Source organism: Hordeum vulgare, chromosome 7H (assembly GCF_904849725.1).
Source record: "Hordeum vulgare subsp. vulgare chromosome 7H, MorexV3_pseudomolecules_assembly, whole genome shotgun sequence".
NCBI classification, from domain to species: domain Eukaryota; kingdom Viridiplantae; phylum Streptophyta; class Magnoliopsida; order Poales; family Poaceae; genus Hordeum; species Hordeum vulgare.
Window position 1 is genome coordinate 521,709,876 of NC_058524.1, and position 8,322 is coordinate 521,718,197.

Here is an 8,322-nt window from a genome sequence, read left to right on the forward strand (position 1 = left end):
GTTGTCGCGGCCTACCCCCCTGGCCGCGGGAACAGGGCTTGTGGGCACCCTGGTGGCCCACTGGCCCCCTCTTTTGCTATATGAAGGGTTTCGTCCGAGAAAAAAATCAAGGTGGAGCTTTTTCGTGGATTCGCCGCCGCCACGAGGCGGAACTTGAGCAGAACCAATCTAGGGCTCCGGCAGGACGATCCTGCCGGGGAAACTCCCCTCCTGGAGGGGGAAATCGTCGCCTTCGTCATCACCAACACTCCTCTCGTCGGAGGGGAGTCATCTCCATCAACATCTTCATCAACACCAACTCCTCTCCAAACCCTAGTTCATCTCTTGTAACCAATCTCCGTCTCGCGACTCCGATTGGTACTTGTAAGGTTGCTAGTAGTGTTGATTACTCTTTGTAGTTGATGCTAGTTTTTCCTCTAGTGGTGTTATGTGAACGTCGACTACATAACACTTCACCATATTTGGGCCTAGAGGAAGGCATTGGGGAATAGTAAGTAGATGATGGGTTGCTAGAGTGACAGAAGCTTAAACCCTAGTCTATGCGTTGCTTCGTAAGGGGCTGATTTGGATCCACTAGTTTAATGCTATGGTTAGACTTTGTCTTAATTCTTCTTTCATAGTTGCGGATGCTTGCGAGAGGGGTTAATCATAAGTGGGATGCTCGTCCAAGTAAGGGAAGTACCCAAGCGCCAGTCCACCCACATATTAAACTATCAAAGTAACGAACGCGAATCATATGAACATGATGAAACTAGCATGACAGAAATTCCCGTGTGTCCTCGGGAGTGTTTTTCCTCTTATAAGACTTTGCTCAGGCTTGTCCCTTGCTACAAAATGGATTGGGCCACTTTGCTGCACCGTTGCTACTACTTGTCACTTGTTACTTTTCGCTTGCTACCTTTCACCTTACGACACCATCACTTGTTATCGCTACTTTCAGTGCTTGCGGTTATTACCTTTCTGAAAACTGTTTATCAGAGCCTTCTTCTCCTCGTTGGATTCGGCACTCTTACTTATCAAAAGGACTAATATTGATCCCCTATACTTCTGGGTCATCAAGACTCTTTTCTGGCGTCGTTGCCGCGGAGGGAAGCGCCTTTGGTAAGTGGAATTTGGTAAGGAAACATTTATATACTGTGCTGAAATTTATTGTCACTTGTCACTATGGAAACTGTTCCTTTGAGGAATTTGTTCTGGGTATATTCACCACGAACAGAAGCACGAGGAGTTGTTCCTCAACCTGAGGTACCTACTGAAAATATCTTTTATGAAATTCCTTCGGGTATGCTTGAGAAACTGCTGGCTAATCTTTTTTACACGAGATGGATCTTCACATCCAGACTTGCATCTAATCTATGTAGATGAAGTTTATGGTTTATTTAAGCTTGCAGGTTTACCCGAGGATGAGGTAAAGAAGAAAGTCTTTCCTTTATCTTTGAAGGATAAGGCGTTGACATGGTATAGGCTATGTGATGATACTGGATCATGGGACTACAATTAGTTGAAATTGGAATTTCATCAAAAGTTTTATCCTATGCATTTAGTACATCGTGATCGGAATTATATTTATAACTTTTGGCCTCGTGACAAGGAAAGCATAGCTCAAGCTTGGGGGAGGCTTAAATCAATGCTATATTCATGCCCCAATCACGAGCTCTCGAGAGAAATTATCACTCAAAACTTTTATGCTCGGATTTCTCATGAAGATCGTACCATGCTTGACACTTCTTGTACTGGTTCTTTTATGAAGAAGGGTATTGACCAAAAGTGGAATTTATTGGAAAGAATCAAATGTAACTCTGAAGATTGGGAGCTGGAAGAAGGTAAGGAGTCAGGTATGAATTTCCAGTTTGATTGTGTTAAATCTTTTGTTGAAACAAACACTTCTAGAGATTTTAGCGCTAAGTATGGACTTGACTCTCAGATAGTAGCTTCTCTATGTGAATCTTTTGCTGCTCATGTTGATCTTCCCAAAGAGAAGTGGTTTAAGTAGCATCCTCCTATAGAAGTCAACATAGTTAAACCCAATCTAGTTGAAGAGAAAGTCATTGCCTTTAGTGATCCTATTGTTCCTTGTGCCTACGCTAAGAAACCACCTTACCCTGCTAGGAAAAAGGATTATTCTAAAGCTCCAACTGTGATACATAGGGGTTACATTAGAGCACTTGCACCCCCTGAGGAAATTAGAGTTGACCCTAGTGTTTCTATTATCAAAGATCTCTTAGACGAAGACATAGACGGGCAAGTTATCAAATTCTGTGAGGACTCCGCTAGAATTGCTAAACCTCACGCGAAAGACAAATACGGACCTGTAGTTGGCCTGCCCGTTGTTTCTGTCAAGATAGGAGATCACTGTTATCATGGTTTATGTGATATGGGTGCTAGTGTTAGTGCAATTCCCCGGTCCCTATATGATGAAATCAAAGATGAGATTGCACCTCCTGAGTTAGAACCCATTGATGTCACTATTACGCTAGCTAATAGAGACACTATGTGCCTGTGGGAATTGTGAGAGACGTAGAAATCCTGTGTGGTAAGATGAAGTATCCTACTGATTTCCTCGTCCTTGCTACTGCACAAGATAGATTTTGTCCCATCATATTTGGTAGACCCTTTCTCAACACTATCAATGCTCACATTGATTGCATTAAACAAACTGTCACTATTAGTTTCGAGGGTGTGTCTCATGAATTTAACTTCTCCAACTTTGGAAGACAACCCCATGAAAAACAGTCGTCTGGTAGGGATGAAATCATTGCTTTTGCCTCTATTGTCGTTCCTCCTACGGATCCTTTAGAGCAATATCTTCTTGAGAATGAAAGTGATATGCGTATGGATGAAAGAGATGAGATAGATAAAATTGTTTTAGAACAATATCCTATTCTCAAGAATAATCTACCTGTTGAACTGCTTGGGGATCCTCCCCCACCAAAGGGTGATCCTGTGTTCGAGCTAAAACAGTTACCAGATACTCTTAAGTATGCCTACCTTGATGAGAAGGAGATATATCCTGTTATTATTAGTGCTCACCTCTCGAATCACGAAGAGAAGAAGTTATTAAAAACTTTGAGGAAGCACCGTGCTGTTATTGGATATACTCTTGATGATCTTAAGGGTATTAGTCCCACTCTATGTCAGCACAAGATTAAAACCGATCCTGATTCTAAGCCAGTTGCTGATCATCAACGAGATTAAATCCGAGGATGAAAGAGGTCATAAGAAAAGAAATATTAAAGCTTCTGGAAGAAGGAATCATTTATCCTGTTGCTCATAGTGATTGGGTAAGTCCAGTACATTGCGTACCTAAGAAGGGAGGTATCACCGTAGTTCCTAATGATAAGAATGAACTAATCCCACAGAGGATTATTACTGGCTATAGGATGGTGATAGACTTCCGGAAACTGAACAAGGCAACCAGGAAAGACCATTATCCTTTGTCGTTTATCGACCAAATGCTAGAAAGGCTATCGAAACACACACACTTCTGCTTTCTAGATGGTTATTCAGGTTTCTCGCAGATACCTGTTGCACAATCTGATCAGGAGAAAACCACTTTCACCTGCCCCTTCGGTACCTTTGCTTATAGACGTATGCCTTTTGGCTTGTGCAATGCACCTGCCACCTTTCAAAGATGTATGATGGCTATATTCTCTGACTTCTGTGAAAAGATTGTTGAGGTTTTCATGCATGATTTCTCCGTTTACGGTTCTTCCTTTGACGATTGCCTCAGCAACCTTGATCGAGTCTTACAGAGATGCAAAGATACCAACCTCGTCTTGAACTGGGAGAAGTGCCACTTCATGGTTAATGAAGGCATCGTCTTAGGACACAAAATCTCTGAGAAAGGCATTGAAGTTGATAAGGCTAAGGTAGATGCAATTGAGAAAATGCCTTGCCCCACAGATATCAGAGGTATACGAAGTTTCCTAGGTCATGCTGGTTTCTATAGAAGGTTCATTAAAGACTTCTCTAAGATTTCTAGGCCTCTTACCAACCTCTTGCAGAAGGATGTTCCTTTTGTTTTCGATAAGGATTGTGAGGAAGCTTTCGAAATACTTAAGAAGGCCTTGATAACCGCACATATTGTTCAACCACCTGATTGGAACTTGCCCTTTGAAATCATGTGCGATGCTAGCGATTATGTTGTTGGTGCTGTTCTAGGACAAAGAGTTGACAAGAAGTTGAATGTCATTCACTACGCTAGTAAAACTCTAGACAGTGCCCAAAGAAACTATGCCACTACGGAGAAGGAGTTTTTAGCAGTCGTGTTTGCATGTGAAAAGTTCAGATCTTATATAGTTGACTCCGAAGTCACTATTCACTCTGATCATGCTGCTATTAAGTACCTTATGGAGAAGAAGGACGCTAAGCCTAGGCTAATCAGATGGGTTCTCCTGTTACAGGAATTTGATTTGCACGTTGTTGACCGAAAGGGTGCTGATAACCCTATAGCAGATAACTTGTCTAGGCTAGAGAATGTCCTTGATGACCCACGACCTATTGATGACAGCTTTCCTGATCAGCAATTGAATGTCATCCGCACTTCACATAGTGCACCGTGGTATGCTAATTACGCAAACTATATCGTAGCCAAATACATACCACCTAGTTTCGCCTACCAGCAAAAGAAGAAATTATTCTTTGATTTGAGACACTACTTTTGGGATGATCCTCACCTTTATAAGGAAGGAGAAGATGGTGTTATTAGACGTTGTGTGCCTGAACATGAACAGGGACAGATCCTGCAGAAGTGTCATTCCGAAGCCTACGGAGGACACCATGCTGGAGACAGAACTGCTCATAAGGTATTGCAATCAGGTTTCTATTGGCCCACTCTCTTCAAGGATGCCCGTAAGTTTGTCTTGTCTTGTGACGAATGCCAAAGAATAGGGAATATCAGTAAGCGTCAGGAAATGCCTATGAACTATTCACTTGTCATTGAACCATTTGATGTCTGGGGCTTTGATTATATGGGACCTTTCCCGAGTTCCAATGGGTATACTCACATCTTAGTTGTTGTGGATTAGGTCACTAAGTGGGTAGAAGCTATCCCCACTAGAAATGCTGATCACCACACCTCTATTAAGATGCTTAAAGAAGTCATTTTCCCAAGATTTGGAGTCCCTAGATATATGATGACTGATGGCGGTTCACACTTCATTCATGGTGTTTTCCGCAAGATGCTCGCTAAGTATAATGTCAACCATAGAGTTGCATCTCCTTATCATCCTCAGTCTAGTGGTCAAGTGGAGTTGAGTAATAGGGAGATCAAATTGATCTTACAAAAGACCGTCAATAGATCTCGAAAGAATTGGTCTAGCAAACTTGACGATCCACTATGGGCTTATAGGACTGCTTATAAGAATCCCATGGGCATGTCGCCGTATAAAAAGGTTTACGGTAAGGCATGTCATTTACCTCTTGAGCTGGAACACAAAGCTTATTGGGCAATCAAAGAGCTCAACTTCGATTTCAAACTTGTCGGTGAGAAGCGGTTGTTTGATATCAGCTCATTAGATGAATGGAGGGCCCAGTCATATGAGAATGCCAAGTTGTTCAAGGAAAAGGTTAAGAGATGGCACGATAATAGAATACAAAAACGAGAGTTCAATGTAGGTGATTATGTCCTGCTATACAATTCTCATTTAAGATTCTTCGCATGCAAGCTTCTCTCTAAATGGGAAGGTCCCTACATTGTAGAGGAAGTATATCATTTCGGTGCCATCAAAATATATAACACGGAAGGTAATTTTCCTAGAGTGGTAAATGGGGAAAGAATCAAGCATTACATCTCTGGTACTCCCATAAATGTTGAGACCAATATCATCAATATCATAACTCCAGAGGAGTACATAAGGCATGTTTATCAGCTTGTTTCAGACCCTGAAAACGAAGAGGTATGTGTTTCGGTAAGTAATTGGACTTCGAAACTTTTCCAATAGGAAATTTTCTCCGTTTTGGAATTTACGGAAAATTATAAAAATAAAAAGCAGTTCGGAGAGCGCACGAGGCGGCCACAAGCTTGGTTGCCGCGGCCTCCGCCCTGGCCGCGGCAACAGGGCTTGTGGGCACCTCGTGTGCCTCCCGGACTCCGTTTTCTTGCGGAGCACTCCTTCTGGTCCAGAAAAAATCATTATATATACGCCCGAGGGTTTTAATCTCCGTATCACGTAGTTTTCTTCTGTTTTCGTTTCGAGCCTGTTTTCCGCCGCAGATCTAGGTCAAGATGTCTTCTCAAGATTCAGAGGGGAGAGCTATGTGGCTGATTACCTTGCTAACCCCAAGGTCTATGGGGATTTGGAACCTTATGGCTGGACCACAGACGAGGAAGAGGACTATGATCTCAAAGGGAAGGGACAAACGAGTTCCGATGAAGAGGAGACTCCTCTGCCTCAACCTAGACGCACCCATGTGGAGTTCAAGAAGTCAAGCCTCCTTGACCAAAGGAAGAAGCCTAAGACCTTGTTTATCCCTTCTCGTTTCTTGCAGGAGAGTAAGAAGGAACTTTGCATAGAGTGTTGAAGCTTTAGGAGGAAAATGACGATCTGAGGGAGCAGAACTTTATGCTCAAGTGGAAATTAGACAAGCTTAAGACTGCTTCAACAACTCCACCACCATCACCACCAAAGGAAGACAACTAAGCATTGGTATGGGCAACTCCCTTGGCTTATGCCAAGCTTGGGGGAGTTGCCTTGGTATCGTATCACCTTTATATCTTTTGCTTTTACCTTTGTTATAGTTCTTTCCTTTTTAGTTTTTTATTTCTTCTCTTAGTGGAATATGTCTTTAATATTTTAGTTTGAGTCTTTTGCCTTGTGTCTCCCCCGATGTATTCGAGCTTGCGAGCTATATAATAAAGAGTATCTTAGTCAAGGGCTTTGTTTTGTGCCGTGATCAAAAGTATGAAAGGAACGATAGCATGAAAGATCATGAGATGATCTTATGGAAAGTGATAGCTTCACATATAACAAGTATGATGATTGAAACTTGTTGAGAGTAGACCAACATAGACCTCAGTCATTGTTGCAATTAATAAGAAGTAATAAGGAAAGAGAGGTTCACATATAAATATATCATCTTAGACACCTTCTATAATTGTGAGCACTCACCAAACTATTACACGCTTAGAAGTAGATGTTGGACAAGGAAGACAACATAATGAATTGTGTTCGCTTGGTTCCAAACAATGTTATATGATTAGAGATCCCTTAGCATGTGACGATTGCTTCCACCTCATATTAGCCAAAACTCCCGCACCAAGTAGAGATACTACTTGTGCATCCATAAATCTTCAACCCAGTTTTGCCATGAGTGTCCACCATACCTACCTATGGATTGAATAAGATCCCTCAAGTAAGTTGTCATCGGTGCACGCAATAAAAATTTCTCTCTAATATGTATGATCTATTAGTGTGTGGAAAATAAGCTTTGTACGAACCTGTGATGAGGAAGACATAAAAGCGACAGATTGCATAATAAAGTTCTTTATCACAGGAGGCAATATAAAGTGACGTTCCTCCGCACTAAGAGGACACGCATCCAAACCTCAAAAGCGCATGACAACCTCTGCTTCCCTCTGCGAAGGGCCTATCTTGTACCTTTATTTTTTGCCTTTGTAAGACTCATGGTGATCTTCACCAATTCCTTATTTAGCCTTTTTGTTGGTGAACGTCATATGCTTGGGAAAGATCTATATTCATATATCAACCTGGAGCTGAGTACTTATGCTTTATTATTGTTGACTTTCCTTGAGGTAAATGGTTGGGAGGCAAAATTATGAGTACCACGTGAGTTGTAACAATTGTGGAAAACAAAAGAGATGATTGAGTATGTGGATTTGCCTTACAAGCTCTTATTTGACTCTTTCTAATAATATGATAAATTGCAATTGCTGCAATGACTATGGACTGTTGTTGCCTACTTCTCGGTAAACATGTGAAGGAATTGTTACTTTCCCATAAGAATCTCTATGATGTATTGCTGTTCTATGTGTGATTATGATGCCCTCATGTCCGTATTATGTTTTATCGACACCTTCATCCCTAAACATGTGGACATGTTTTGGGTCTTGGTTTTCGCTTGAGGACAAGCGAGGTATAAGCTTGGGGGAGTTGATACGTCCATTTTGCATCATGCTTTCATGTTGATATTTATCGCTTTATGGACTGTTATTATACTTTGTGGAACCATACTTATGTCTTTTCTCTCTTATTTTGCAAGGCTTATTTGAAGAGGGAGAATACCGACAACTGGAATTCTGGACTGGAAAAGGAGCAAGTCTGAGTCCTCTATTCTACGCAACTCCAAATGCCGTGAAAATCA